The sequence below is a fragment of the Stegostoma tigrinum genome, unplaced genomic scaffold (genome assembly GCF_030684315.1).
Source record: "Stegostoma tigrinum isolate sSteTig4 unplaced genomic scaffold, sSteTig4.hap1 scaffold_88, whole genome shotgun sequence".
Classification (NCBI taxonomy): domain Eukaryota; kingdom Metazoa; phylum Chordata; class Chondrichthyes; order Orectolobiformes; family Stegostomatidae; genus Stegostoma; species Stegostoma tigrinum.
This window is the reverse complement of record NW_026728813.1, coordinates 1,204,609-1,220,929: the sequence shown is the minus strand read 5'-3', so window position 1 is coordinate 1,220,929 and position 16,321 is coordinate 1,204,609.

Below are 16,321 nucleotides of genomic sequence, written 5' to 3'. Positions count from 1 at the left end.
GCTTAGGAAAGTTGGGCAGGCAGGGACTACGTTCCTTGGCGTTGATAAGATTGAAAACAATCTTATTTTTTCAACATGTAAGATTCTTAAGAGACTTGATAGTGTATATCCGGAGAGATTACTCCCATTTGTGAAAGATTTTACGACCAGAGGCCACATTTTCAAATTGGTTGCCCATTAATTCAGGAAAGAATTACATCTTTCAGGTTGTAGCAATTTATTGAACACTTTAGCCAAGAAGGTTTTAGAGGTAATGCCATTAATCATATGCTAGGCTGTAACGGCCAGGTTAATTTTTAAATCAAGAAACAATGATAATGAGAAAAGGGTCTAGGCCTGAAACGTCAGCTTTTGTGCTCCTGAGATGCTGCTTGGCCTGCTGTGTTCATCCAGCTTCACACTTTGTTATCTTGGATTCTCCAGCATCTGCAGTTCCCATTATCAGTGATAATGAGAAAAGGGTAGTCTTTACAGTGGAAGATACTTCAAGGATCCCCTTATTACTAAAGAATACAGGGAGGAATTAAACACATCACTACCACACCATCAGTACCATGAGAGAAGTAGCAGTAGACAATCTAATGGAGTGAAAGCAGATTAGACTCTTTGCCGTGATGGTTTACTTTCTAAGATTCTAAACAATGAGCTTCAGAGTCGGTGTATGCATTGATTGTAATTTCCCAAAAAGGTTTTGATTCTAGAGAAGCATCTGAGGGCTGGAAAAATGCCGATGTGACATCCCTGTTTAAAAAGGAGAGAGGCAAAAAGAAGATAACTACAATCGAACCAGCCTAACATCTATTGTTGGAAATATGTGGCAATCAACTATGAAGAAAATAGTAGCAGAACATTTGGAAAATCATAATCTCATCAAACAGAATCACCATAGCCTGATGAAAGAGAAATTATGTCTGGCTAATTTGTTTGGGTTTTTGGAGGAAGTTTTGGGAGGAGAATTAATCGAGGAAAACCAGTAAATGTGTTGTGTTTGGACTTGGAGAAAGCATTTGAGAATGTACTCAAAAGTAATAAGCTGAGAGCTGAGGTTTTGAAGGTAGTATATTGCTATGGATCAGTATGCTTTGCACGTTCTGGAAGGAGAGATGACATCTCGAGTGAAATGCACCAAGTGAATATATATTTTGGGGAACTTGGTGGCAATGCGGTAAGTCAGTGCAGAGGGTAAGAGGTGCCATTTGCTTGCTTTTTTTGCCTGATAGTTCATCAGCATTTTTTTTTGAGACAGGGTGAATTGAAGCCAGAATCAGGCACCCGGAGGGTGAACCAGGCTCATTGGTTGGTGATCGCTACTGGTTTAAGAATCTATTATCGGTAGCTTTCAGATTGAAAGTAAATCGGAGAAATATTTACAGGCTACAAACTAAAAGACCAGAATGTTTTCAAATCAAATTAAGATCCAAGTAATTGAAATGGAGATGCCAGGCCAGATGATGATTTGTACCTACATGACGGGCGAGTGGTCAGGCCCCATACTCCAGCTTAGGGTTGATGAACTGGAATTTCAGTTTTTACCAATCAACAAATCATGTGGGGCAGAGTGACCAGGGAATGCTGTGCTTCAGGAGGCAGTCACGCACCTTAGATTAACTAGCTGAAACTTGGTCAGTGGCGAATGACAAAGAACAGGGCAGGTGGAAGGATTCAGGATGTAGTGCAGAAGGAACCTTGGCCTTTGATCTTATCTAACAGGTTTGAGATTCTTTCTTCGTGTGTGGATGAGAGTGCAGGGTATAGGGAAGATGAGTAAACTGACTGTAGCACTGTGGTACAGGGGGACATTCAAAAGGAGATAAAAAGTGAAATGTAGTTATAATCAGAGGTAGTATAGTTAGGGGAATGAACACTGTTCGTTGTGACCAGGATCGAGAGTCTCGAAAGTAGTGTTGCCTGCCTGGTGCCCAGGTTCAGGATATTCCATCTCGGCTACAAAGGAACTTGAAGTGGGAAGAGTAGAAATCCAGCTATCGTGGTCCACACAGGTACCATTGATATGGAAGAAAGAGGAAAGAGGTTCTGCTGAGGGATTATGAGCACCGAGGTGCTGAGGTGAGAAAGCAGAACCAGAATGGTAATAATCTCTGGATTATTAACTGAGCAATTTGGCACGGTGTGAACATTATTATAGATGTACATTGTTCAAATGGTGGCATGGCAGAAATGTGTTTGAATTCATGGGACATTGGCATCGGTATGGGGAAGGAGGGAGTTGTTGTGGTGTTATAGGCTCGACGAGAATCATATTGGGACAAGTATCCTCGCAAAATACAGAGCTAGGTCTGGGGCTAGGGCGTTAAAATAAAAAGTGTGGAGTGGGTGAGCTCAGTTGCATGGAAAATTGTGGAAAAAGTTAGAAGCTGGTAAGTGCTCAGCAAAGTTGCCAGAGCAAGTAATAGGACAAAAAGTATGGAAATGGTCAGGAGTCTCACTTCAGCTGCAGCAGATAAGAAGGGTGGCTGTAAATGCCAGACTGAAGATCTTGTATTGAATTGCAGGGAGTGTATGAAACAAAGTGAATGAGTTTGTGGTGCAGATTGAAATTGACAGATACATCACTCTGGGTATCACAGAGAGGTGGTTGTTAGGGGATAAGTGTTGGGAACGAAATATCCAATGATTCATGTCCGATAGAAAGAACAGGCAAATGGACAGAGATAAGAAAGTGTGGAGCTGGATGAGCACAGCAGGCCAAGCAGCATCTCAGGAGCGTAAAAGCTGACGTTTTGTGCTGAGACCCCTCTACTTCTGTGTGTTCATCCTGCTGTGTTCATCCAGATCCACACTTTGTTATCTTGGATTCTGAAGCATCTGCAGTTCCCATTATCTCCGATACAAATGGACAGAGATGCCAGGATTGGCTTGTCAGTAAGAAATGAGGTCGTGCTGAAGGAACCACAGCTCTTGTGCTTGTTTATTAATGACTTGGAGGAAAGAGGGGCATGTGCTGTGGCAGAATTTGTAGATGACTGAAAAAATATTTAGAAAGACAAGGCATGGCACAGAAACAGAGATTTACCGGGATGTTACTTGGATCGGAATGTATTAGCTATAAGGAGGGTTTGGTGGAAATGTGTCATGATAAATGTAATGAGATCAACCATGATCTCACCGAATGATGGAGGAATATTCAATGGGCCAAATGACTTTTTTTGTGAGTCTTCTTGTTTGACAATGCATTCATGAAGGCGTTTTTTTCTCTCTCTTGGATAAGATGTGAAAATGAAATGTATACACTTCCTTTTCATCTGGGAATAAATAATTGTTCTGAACGATTTCCATTGACTAATAGCAATCTGACAAGCTTTGCAATGTAAAGAGATTTTTAGCTTCTTTTTAATTGTAAAGGGATTCTTTGGAATTAATTTGGCATATATTATTTGCATCTCAGGAAGTATGTTCATCACTGCATCTCAAAAAGTGCTCTGTTGTATGACAACAGCTTTTGAAAGATCACTTCAATGGTTGTGATTTTGAGTTGCCATAACACACATTAAATTACACTGTTGGCCAATCTGTCCATGATTATTTCATTATGTTATGCTTCAAACAGACAAGGAAATATTGGTGATGCAATGAAGTGTTTGACTCTCGAATATAATTGCTGTTATAGTTTCCACTTGGAAGAAAGATTCACATCAAATTGACTGGTCAAGGAAATGGGACACTGACTGTGAGTACTTTGAATGTTCGAGTTATTCCTGAAATGAAAGTTATGACCTTGATGATTTCTCTTTCATGCAGATATGAAGAGACTCTTTCAAAATATCCTCTAGGTTAGTGGTTCAGGCATAAAAGTGTAATATGTATATTTATGTATATACATGTACATGCGTCATCTGAAAAGATAATGAGTATAAATCACTTGTGACAAGGAGAGAATGAGTTATCCAGATAGTAAGAACTGCCAATGTTGGTGTCTGAGATAACACATTGTGGAGCTGGAGGAACACAGCAGGGCAGGCAGCATCAGAGGCTGAGGAAAGTTGAGGTTTTGGGTCAGGACCCTTCCTGAGAAATGGAGGGTGGACGGGAGATCAGAAACAAATAGCGTGGAGGGGGAGGAGGTGCTGGGGAAGGTAGGTGGGATGGTAATAAGTGAGTACTATCCAGATTGGAACAGATTTTCCCCAGGGGATGTTGAGTACGAATTCCAAATCACTCTCAAAATCTTAGTGACTGTTAACATTGATGTTTTTTGTCTGTGTGTTTCAGTAATTGCATGACAGTTGAATGGTTCGTTGAGAGTGAGGAACCTATGGACTCTCACACACCAAGATGGAATTTAGTTCGAAGAGTGACTTCAAAATAGTTGCTTGCTTTTAAAATCTTGACCGTTTTTGCTGTCCAGTTGAATGAATTTAGCTTCATACTGCTTCAATGGTTATTAGTGTTTAATAGGAACACATTTGTGAAACTTACAGTTCTGCAAGTTTCAGCATAATCTGGTGGAGACTTTCGGTGCTTGCAAAAAGGCTCACCTCTCCATTAATACCGAAGGAAAATTGGAGTTTAAAAGTAAATTCACCCGCTGTCAGGGAATGAAATGTTAATGTTGACTCGAACATAATTTTTAAAAAAGTCATATATTTGTGTAACACTGAACTCAAATTAAAATTTGGATTTTCCAGTTTTACAGATGGTTGGATATTGGATTCATTTTAAATGAGGGTGAAGATCACTTTAAATCCAGCATATTTGTGAAGAAAAGAAATAGCATGTCAAATAAAATTAACTGCATGACTCTACATAGCCCTATATGTAGAATTTCATTCTGAACTATGAGACAGTTGTGACCCCATACTACCTCAGTGCTCATGGCAAGAGTAAGACTCCTGTTTGACGTGCTGTGCATTGCATGGAATGGCGGCGACATCAGATTCATTGATGATTGAGAATCAAAAGAATATGACCATAAGATTTAAAATCAAATTCTCATTGAACACTTCAAGGAATGTATTACAGGAAGAGGGGGAAAGCATGTATGACTAATCGAAGGTGGTGGCGCAGATCACATAGACCTGTGTGCTAAAACTTATCACAAATTTCACATTGAATGGAACAGTTTAAACAGGCTGGAGGAAGCAGACATGCCAGCCCAAACCTTTTGAATTTGAGCATTCTGTTCGTAAACATCAGCAAAATTGTGGGAAACCTGTTTGTTCTTTCCCTTTTATTGCACAGAACCATACGATGAGACTGTTTTGATGAGGAATTTAAAGAATATGTTTCCCATCCGTTTGACTCAGAGTTTGGTACCATAGGTTGGTACGATCTTCGTTCGAGAAGGAAAAGGGATGTTCCAGATACAGAAAATCGTCAAACCATTTACTACAAACTCCGTTTCTGCTTAGTATTAATTAATGCAGTTAACATTTTTAGCTTGACATGATTGCACAATGGAGTCAATAAGAAAATTTCATCTGATATTCCACGTAAATTTTAAGTGGATATTAAAGCAGCTCATTTCTTTTTCACGCTGTATGCTGCTTTTAAGAATGGTTGTCTTATTGTCGAAATGTTTAGCTTTGACTCCACGGCTTCTTCCATTAGCTCACATTGAAACATATGTTTCTTCAGCCAAAAATGCACGTTTACCCGGTGTAGCTTGACTAACCTTCCCCTGTGGTCGTTCCCCTGAAATCCCCTGCGGTAGCTCCCCTGAAAAACAACTGTACCATTTTTGAGATGATGGGAACTGCAGATGCTGGAGAATTCCAAGATAATAAAATGTGAGGCTGGATGAACACAGCAGGCCAAGCAGCATCTCAGGAGCACAAAAGCTGACGTTTCGGGCCTAGACCCTCTGATGAAGGGTCTAGGCCTGAAACGTCAGCTTTTGTGCTCCTGAGATGCTGCTTGGCCTGCTGTGTTCATCCAGCCTCACATTTTATTATCTTATACCATTTTGGATACTGTTCCAGGGGACGACTTAGCAGGGGTATGCAGTAGGGTGCAGGTCTCTGGCACAGAGTCTGTCCCTCTTGCACAGAAGGGAAGCGGGGATAGGAAGAGAGTGATAGTCATTGGGGACTCAATAGTTAGAGGGACTGATAGAAGATTTGCAGGGAACGAAAGAGACTCACGATTGGTGTGTTGCCTACCAGGTGCCAGGGTCTGTAATGTCTCGGATCGTCTCTTTCGGGTCCTGAGGGGAGAGGGTGACCAGCCCCAAGTCGTGGTCCACATAGGCACCAACGACGAAGGTAGAAAGAGTGATAGGGATGTCAGGCAGGATTTGAGGGAGCTCGGGTGGAAGCCGAGAGCTAGAACAAACAGAGTGGTCATCTCTGGTTTGTCACCCGTACCACGTGATAGCGAGGCAAAGAACAGGGAGAGATTTCAGCTGAAGACGTGGCTGCAGGGATGGTGCAGATGGGAGGGCTTCAGGTACATGGACAATTGGGGCTCATTCTGGGGAAGGTGGGACCTGTACAAACAGGACGGTCTCCACTTGAATGAGAGGGGCACGAATATCCTGGGTGGGAAGTTGGCTAGTGCCATTCGGGTGGATTTAAACTAGCTCAGAAGGGGGATGGGAAACTGAGGTGTAGTCCCAGTACACAGGAGGATGAGCGTAGGGAGGACATGGTCAGGACCTCACTGTCACAGGAGTGTGCTGGCAGACAGCAAGCTGGATTGAAGTGTGACGACTTTAATGCCGGGAGTATCCGGAATAAGGTAGGTGAGCTTGCAGCTTGGATAGGTACCTGGGACTTCGATGTTGTGGCCATTTCGGAGACATGGATAGAGCAGAGTCAGGAATGGATGTTGCAGGTTCTCGGGTTTAGATCTTTCATTAAGGTCTGGGAAGGTGGTAAGAGAGGGGGAGGTGTGGCTTTGTTGGTCAAGGACAGTATAACGGCGGCTGAAAGAACCTTTGAGGACTCGTCTACTGCGGTGGTATGGGCTGAGGTTGCCAAGGAAGGTTTGTCGACTGAGTCAGTGTGGGTGGAAGTTCGGAACAGCAAGGCAGCAGTCACTTCACTGGGGGTTTTCTACGGACCCCAAATAGCGGTTGGGAGATGGAAGAACTCATTGGCCGGCAGATTGTTGAAAAGTGCAAATGTATCAGGGTTGTTGTTATGGGTGACTTCAACTTTCCCAATATAGATTGAAACCTACTTAGTGCCGATGGTTTGGATGGAGCCGTTTTTGTCAGGTGTGTTCAGGAGGGTTTCCTTACTCAGTATGTGGACAGGCCGACGAGGCGGGAGGCCATTTTGGATTTGGTGCTCGGCAATGAGCCAGGACAGGTGTCAGATCTCGTGGTGGGAGAACACTTGGGCAACAGTGACCGCAAGAGCCTCACATTTACCATAGCCACGGAAAGGGAAAGGAGCAGTTACCAGGGGAAGATATTTCACTGGGGTCAAGGAAACTATGATGCTATCAGACAGGAGTTGGGATGTACAGATTGGGAGCAATTGTTCCACAGAAAGGGCGCAGCAGACATGTGGAGGCTGTTCAAGGAGCAGTTGTTGCGAGTGATATATAAATTTGTTCCTCTGAGACCGGTAAGAAGGGGTAAGATTAAGGAGCCTTGGATGACGGGTACAGAGGTGCTTCTTGTTCAAAAGAAAAGGCAGCGTACGTAAGGTGGAGGAAGTGAGGGTCTAGCACAGCTTGAGAGTATTCCAGGCCTGCTCGGAAGGAGCTCAAAAGATATTGCCTGTACAATTGTTACCTGTTACAACCTTTGCGTCCACGCTTGCTCATTCAATGGTGTCAAGATGCCAGCAGTGCATGTACCTTCTCCATCCCGTAATGCCGTCAGCTCACACAAGACATAGTCCTTACTTAAAATCTTCTGATCAACCAAAGTTCATTGTAATGGACATTTTAGTTATCTGTCATAAAACGAAAACTGATTCTGACTGGCATGACCTGCAGTGCAAATGAATATAATCTGCGAAACGAGATTCCTTATGGGCTTGCAGCCGCTACAAATAATTGCTTTTCAAAGACGTTGCATACATACATTTTTTTCTCCTGTCACCTTAGATTATTTTTTTGTTCATGCATGTTGTGTGGGTTTCCAGTCAGGCCCATAAACACAGGTTGATGCAGTCACTGTTACAACACGGTATTGAAGGAGAATTTGTGATCTTTGGAGTTTCATTCCAGTGTATGAAGGAGTGCACCATCAAGCCACTTCAGAGCACTACTGGCGACGAATTGTTGCAAGTTTTCAAGTGTTACCGATGGTCACATAAAATATATTGGAAATACATTCACTGTCTCAGTTGAATAGGATTCACTGTCTCCGTTAAATGGGATGCCGTGACTGAGGGAAATGGGATGCCGTGACTGAGGGAAATGGGAGGCAGTGACAGATGGAAATTGAATGCAGTCAGAGAGTGAAATTGGATGCAATGACTGTGGGAAATGGGATGTAGTGACTGAGGGAAATGGGATGCAGTTACTGAGGGAAATAGTATGCAGTGACTTTTGGAAATTGGATGCAGTGAGTGATGGAAATGGGAGGCAGTGATTGAATGAAATGGGTGCAAGTGACCGTGGAGATGGGATGCAGTGACTTGGAGAAAGGAGATGCAGTGACTGTGGAAACGGGATGCTGTAACTGAGTGTAACGGGTTGAGGTGGCGAAGTGAAATGGGACACCGTGTCTCTGTGAAATGTGATGCGGAGACTGTGGGGAAATGGATGCAGTGACTGAATGAAATGGGATGCGGTTGTTGAGTGAAATGTGATGCGTTGACTGATGGAAAGGAGATGCAGTCACTGTGGGAAATGGCATGCAGTGACTGAGTGAAATGGGAAGCTGTGAATGAGTGAAATGGGAAGCTGTGAATGAGTGAAATGGGCTGCAGTGACTGAGTGAAATGGGCTGCAGTGACTGAGTGAAATGGGGTGCAGTGACTCTGTGAAATGGGATGCAGTGACTGAGGGAAAGGAGATGCAGTGACTGTGGCAACGGGATGCAGTGACTGTGGCAACGGGATGCAGTGACTGATGGAAATGGGATGCAGTGGCTGTGGGAAATGGGATGCAGTGACTGAGTGAAATGGGATGCAGTGACAGATGGAAATTGAATGCAGTGAGAGAGTGAAATTGGATGCAATGACTGTGGGAAATGGGCTGTAGTAACTGGGAGAAATGGGATGCTGTGACTGAGTGAAATGAGATGCCGTGACTGTGGGGAATTGGGTGTGGTGACTGATGGAAATACATTCACTGTCTCAGTTAAATGGGATGCCGTGACTGAGGGAAATGGGATGCCGTGACTGAGGGAAATGGGATGCCGTGACTGAGGGAAATGGGATGCCGTGACTGCGTGAAATGTGGTGCAGTGACTGCGTGAAATGGGATGCAGTGACTGCGTGAAATGGGATGCAGTGACTGCGTGAAATGGGATGCAGTGACTGAATGAAATAGGATGCCCTGACTGTGTGAAATAGGATGCACTGACTGAGTGAAATGCGATGCAGTGACTGACGGAAATTGAATGCAATGACGGATGGAAATTGAATGCAGTGAGAGAGTGAAATTGGCTGCAATGACTGTGGGAAATGGGTTGCAGTGACAGAGAGAATTGGGATGCAGTGACTCAGTGAAATGAGATGCCGTGATTGAGTGAAATTGGATGCAGGAACAGAGTGGAATGCATTGCAGTGACTGATGGAAATTGAATGCAGTGACTTTAGTGAAATGGGATGCCGTGACTGATGAAAATTGAATGCAGTGACTGATGGAAATGGAATGCTGTGACTGAGGGCAATGGGATGCACTGTCTCAGTTCAATGAGATTCACTATCTCAGTCAAATGGGATGCAGTGACTGTGGGAAATGAGATGCAGTGACTGACTGAAATGGGAGGGAGTGACTTACTGAATTTGGGAGGCAGTGACTGAGTGAATTGGGAGGCAGTGACTGAGTGAAGTGGGATGCAGTGACTGAGTGAAGTGGGATGCAGTGACTGAGTGAAATGGGATGCAGTGACTGAGTGAAATGGGATGCAGTGACTCAGTGAAATGGGATGCAATGACTGAGGGAAATGAGATGCATTGACTGAGGGACAGGAGGTGCCGTGACTGAGCGAAATGAGATGCAGTGACTGAGTGAAAAGGGATGCAGTGACTGTGTAAAATGGGATGAAGTGACTGAGTGAACTGCGATGCAATGACTGAGGGAAATGTGATGCACTGACTGAGGGTAATGCGGTGCAGTGACTGAGTGAAATGCATTGCAGTGACTGAGGGAAATGTGATGCAGTGACTGAGGGAAATGTGATGCAGTGACTGATTGAAAGAGGATGCAGTGACTGAATGAAATGGGATGCAGTGACTGAGGGAAATGTGATGCAGTGACTGAGTGAAATAGGACGCAGTGACTGTGGGAAATGGAATGCGGTGACTGTGGGGTATAGGGTGCTGTGACTGATGGAAATGGATGCACTGTCTCAGTTGAATCGCATCCACTGTCTCCGTTAAAGGGGATGCAGCAGCTGAGTGAAATGGGATGCAGCGGCTGAGTGAAATGGGATGCAGTGACTGAGGGAAATGCGATGCAGTGACTGAGGGAAATGCGATGCAGTGACTGAGGGAAATGGGATGCAGTGACTGAGGGAAATGCGATGCAGTGACTGAGGGAAATGGGACTCAGTGACTGAGTGTAATGGGACGCAGTGACTGAGGGTAAGGTGATGCCGTGACTGTGGGGAATATTGCGCGGTAACTGATGGAAATGGATTTGCTGTCTCAGTTGAATAGGATTCACTCTCTCCATTAAATGGGATGCAGTGACTGAGTGAAATGGGATGCAGTGACTGTGGGAAATGGGATATAGTGACTGAGAGAAATGGCATGCAATTTTCTGTGGGAAATGGGATGCAGTGTCTGAGTGAAATGGGATACAGTGACTGAGGGCAATGGGATGCAGTGACCGAGTGAAATGGGATTCAGTGACTGTGGGAAATGGGATGCAGTGACTGAGTGAAATGGGATGCAGTGACTGAGTGAAATGGGATGCAGTGACAGATGGAAATTGAATGCAGTGAGAGAGTGAAAGTGGATGCAATGACTGTGGGAAATGGGATGTGGTAACTGTGGGGAATTGGGTGTGGTGACTGATGGAAATACATTCACTATCTCTGTTGAATAGGATTCACTGTCTCCGTTAAATGGGATGCAGTGACTGAGGGAAATGGGATGTAGTGACTGAGGGAAATGGGATGCAGTTACTGAGGGAAATAGTATGCAGTGACTTTTGGAAATGGGATGCAGTGAGTGATGGAAATGCGGGGCAGTGATTGAATGAAATGGGTGCAAGTGACCGTGGAGATGGGATGCAGTGACTTGGGGAAAGGAGATGCAGTGACTGTGGAAACGGGATGCTGTAACTGAGGGTAACGGGTTGAGGTGGCTAAGTGAAATGGGACGCCGTGTCTCTGTGAAATGTGATGCGGAGACTGTGGAGAAATGGATGCAGTGACTGAATGAAATGGGATGCAGTGACTGAGTGAAATGTGATGCGTTGACTGATGGAAAGGAGATGCAGTCACTGTGGGAAATGGCATGCAGTGACTGAGTGAAATGAGAAGCTGTGAATGAGTGAAATGGGGTGCAGTGACTCTGTGAAATGGGACGCAGTGAATGAGGGAAAGGAGTTGCAGTGACTGATGGAAATGGGATGCAATGACTGTGGGAAATGTGATGTAGTGACTGAGAGAAATGGGATGCTGTGACTGAGTGAAATGGGATGCCGTGACTCTGGGGATTTGGGTGTGGTGATTGACGGAAATACATTCACTGTCTCAGTTGAATAGGATTCACTGTCTCCGTTAAATGGGATGCAGTGACTGAGTGAAATGGGATGCAGTGACTGATGGAAAGGAGATGCAGTGACTGATGGAAAGGAGATGCAGTGACTGAGTGAAATGTGATGCAGTGACTGAGAGAAATGTGATGCAGTGACGGAGTGAAATGGGATGCAGTGACTGCGTGAAATGGGATGCAGTGACTGCGTGAAATGTGATGCAGTGACTGCGTGAAATGTGATGCAGTGACTGCGTGAAATGTGATGCAGTGACTGCGTGAAATGGGATGCAGTGACTGCATGAAATGCGATGCAGTGACTGAGGGAAATGGGGTGCAGTGACTGAGTGAATTAGGATGCCCTGACTGAGTGAAATAGGATGCCCTGACTGAGTGAAATGCGATGCAGTGACTGATGGAAATTGAATGCACTGACGGATGGAAATTGAATGCAGTGAGAGAGTGAAATTGGCTGCAATGACTGTGGGAAATGGGTTGTAGTGAATGCGAGAATTGGGAAGCAGTGACCGAGTGAAATGGGATACCGTGACAGAGTGAAATGGGATGCAGTAACAGAGTGGAATGCATTGCAGTGACTGATGGAAATTGAATGCAGTGACTGATGGAAATTGAATGCAGTGACGGAGTGAAATGGGATGCAGTGACTGAGTGTCCTGGGATGCAGTGACTGAGTGAAATGGGATGCAGTGACTGAGTGAAATGAGCTGCAATGACTGTGTTAAGTGGGATGCAGTGTCTGAAGGAAATGGGATGCAGTGACTGAGGGAAATGGGATGCAGTGACTGAGGGAAATGGGATGCAGTGACTGAGTGAAATGTGATGCAGTGAGTGAGGGAAATGCGATGCAGTGACAGATTGGAATGCGATGCATTGACTGTTAAATGGGCTGCAGGGACTGTGGGAAATGGGATGCACTGACTGAGTGAACTGGGATGCATTGCCTGAGTGAACTGGGATGCATTGACTGAGTGAACTGGGATGCAGTGACTGAGTGAAATGGGATGCAGTGACTGAGTGAACTGGGATGCAGTGACTGAGTGTCCTGGGATGCAGTGACTGTTAAATGGGCTGCAGGGACTGTGGGAAATGGGATGCACTGACTGAGGGGAATGGGATGCAGTGACTGAGGTGAATGGGATGCAGTGACTGAGGGGAATGGGATGCAGCGACTGAGTGAACTGGGATGCAGTGACTGAGTGAACTGGGATGCAGTGACTGAGTGAACTGGGATGCAGTGACTGAGTGAACTGGGATGCAGTGACTGAGTGTCCTGGGATGCAGTGACTGTTAAATGGGCTGCAGGGACTGTGGGAAATGGGAGGCAGTGACTGAGGGGAATGGGATGCAGTGACTGAGGGGAATGGGATGCAGTGACTGCGGGGAATGGTATGCAGTGACTGAGTGAACTGGGATGCAGTGACTGAGTGAACTGGGATGCAGTGACTGAGTGAAATGGGATGCAGTGACTGAGAGAAATGGGATGCAGTGACTGTTGAAATGGGATGCAGTGACTGAGGGGAATGGGATGCAGTGACTGAATGAAATGGGATGCAGTGACTGAATGAAATGGGATGCAGTCACTGTGGGAAATTGCATGCTGTGTCTGAGGGTAATGTGATGCAGTGACTGAGGGAAATGGGATGCAGTGTCTGAGTGAAATGGGATGCAGTGACTGAGGGGAATGTGATGCAGTGACTGAGTGAAATGGGATGCAGTGACTGATGGAAATGGGATGCAGTGACTGATGGAAATGGGATGCAGTGACTGACTGAAATGGGATGCAGTGACTGATGGGAATGGGATGCAGTGACTGAGGGAAATGGGATGCAGTAACTGATTGAACTGGGATTCCGTGACCGAGGGAAATGGGATGCCGTGACGGAGGGAAATGGGATGCAGTGACTGAGTGAAATGGGATGCAGTGACTGAGTGAAATGGGATGCAGTGACTGAGTGAAATGGGATGCAGTGACTGAGTGAAATGGGACGCAGTGACTGAGGGAAATGGGATGCAGTGACTGAGCAAATGGGATGCAGTACCTGACGGAACTTGAATGCAGCATCAGATGAGAAACGGGATGCAGGACTGTGTGAAATGGGATGCAGTGACTGCGTGAAATGGGATGCAGTGACTGCGTGAAATGGGATGTAGTGACTGCGTGAAATGGGATGCAGTGACTGTGGGAAATGGAATGCGGTGACTGTGGGGTAAGGGTGCTGTGACTGATGGAAATGGATGCACTGTCTCAGTTGAATCGCATCCACTGTCTCCGTTAAAGGGGATGCAGCAGCTGAGTGAAATGGGATGCAGCGGCTGAGTGAAATGCGATGCAGTGACTGAGGGAAATGCGATGCAGTGACTGAGGGATATGCGATGCAGTGACTGAGGGATATGCGATGCAGTGACTGAGGGAAATGGGATGCAGTGACTGAGGGAAATGGGATGCAGTGACTGAGGGAAATGGGACTCAGTGACTGAGTGTAATGGGACGCAGTGACTGAGGGTAATGTGATGCCGTGACTGTGGGGAATATTGCGTGGTCACTGATGGAAATGGATTTGCTGTCTCAGTTGAATAGGATTCACTCTCTCCATTAAATGGGATGCAGTGACTGAGTGAAATGGGATGCAGTGACTGTGGGAAATGGGATATAGTGACTGAGAGAAATGGCATGCAGTTTACTGTGGGAAATGGGATGCAGTGACTGAGTGAAATGGGATACAGTGACTGAGGGCAATGGGATGCAGTGACCGACTGAAATGGGATGCAGTGACTGTGGGAAATGGGATGCAGTGACTGAGTGATATGGGATGCAGTGACTGAGTGAAATGGGATGCAGTGACAGATGGAAATTGAATGCAGTGAGAGAGTGAAATTGGATGCAATGACTGTGGGAAATGGGATTCAGTAACTGAGAGAAATGGGATGCTGTGACTGAGTGAAATGGGATGCCGTGACTGTGGGGAATTGGGTGTGGTGACTGATGGAAATACATTCACTGTCTCAGTTGAATAGGATTCACTGTCTCCGTTAAATGGGATGCAGTGACTGAGGGAAATGAGATGCCGTGACTGAGGGAAATGGGATGCCGTGACTGAGGGAAATGGGATGCCGTGACTGAGGGAAATGGGATGCAGTTACTGAGGGAAATGGGATGCAGTGACAGATGGAAATTGAATGCAGTCAGAGAGTGAAATTGGATGCAATGACTGTGGGAAATGGGATGTAGTGACTGAGGGAAATGGGATGCAGTTACTGATGGAAATAGTGTGCAGTGACTTTTGGAAATGGGATGCAGTGAGTGATGCAAATGCGGGGCAGTGATTGAATGAAATGGGTGCAAGTGACCGTGGAGATGGGATGCAGTGACTTGGAGAAAGGAGATGCAGTGACTGTGGAAATTGGATGCTGTAACTGAGGGTAACGGGTTGAGGTGGCTAAGTGAAATGGGACGCCGTGTCTCTGTGAAATGTGATGCGGAGACTGTGGGGAAATGGATGCAGTGACTGAATGAAATGGGATGCAGTGACTGAGTGAAATGTGATGCGTTGACTGATGAAAAGGAGATGCAGTCACTGTGGGAAATGGCATGCAGTGACTGAGTGAAATGGGAAGCTGTGAATGAGTGAAATGGGAAGCTGTGAATGAGTGAAATGGGCTGCAGTGACTGAGTGAAATGGGCTGCAGTGACTGAGTGAAATGGGGTGCAGTGACTCTGTGAAATGGGACGCAGTGACTGAGGGAAAGAAGATGCAGTGACTGTGGCAACGGGATGCAGTGACTGATGGAAATGGGATGCAGTGACTGAGTGAAATGGGATGCAGTGACTGAGTGAAATGGGATGCAGTGACTGATGGAAATGGGATGCAGTGACTGTGGGAAATGGGATGCAGTGCCTGAGTGAAATGGGATGCAGTGACTGAGTGAAATGGGATGCCGTGACTCTGGGGATTTGGGTGTGGTGATTGATGGAAATACATTCACTGTCTCAGTTGAATAGGATTCACTGTCTCCGTTAAATGGGATGCAGTGACTGAGTGAAATGGGATGCAGTGACAGAGTGAAATGGGATGCAGTGACGGAGTGAAATGGGATGCAGTGACTGCGTGAAATGTGATGCAGTGACTGCGTGAAATGTAATGCAGTGACTGCATGAAATGTGATGCAGTGACTGCGTGAAATGGGATGCACTGTCTGCGTGAAATGGGATGCAGTGACTGCATGAAATGGGATGCAGTGACTAAGGGAAATGGGGTGCAGTGACTGAGTGAAACAGGATGCCCTGACTGAGTGAAATGCGATGCAGTGACTGACGGAAATTGAATGCACTGACGGATGGAAATTGAATGCAGTGAGAGAGTGAAATTGGCTGCAATGACTGTGGGAAATGGGTTGTAGTGACTGAGAGAATTGGGAAGCAGTGACCGAGTGAAATGGGATACCGTGACTGAGTGAAATGGGATACAGTGGCTGAGAGAAATGGGACACACTGTCTTAGTGAAATGGGA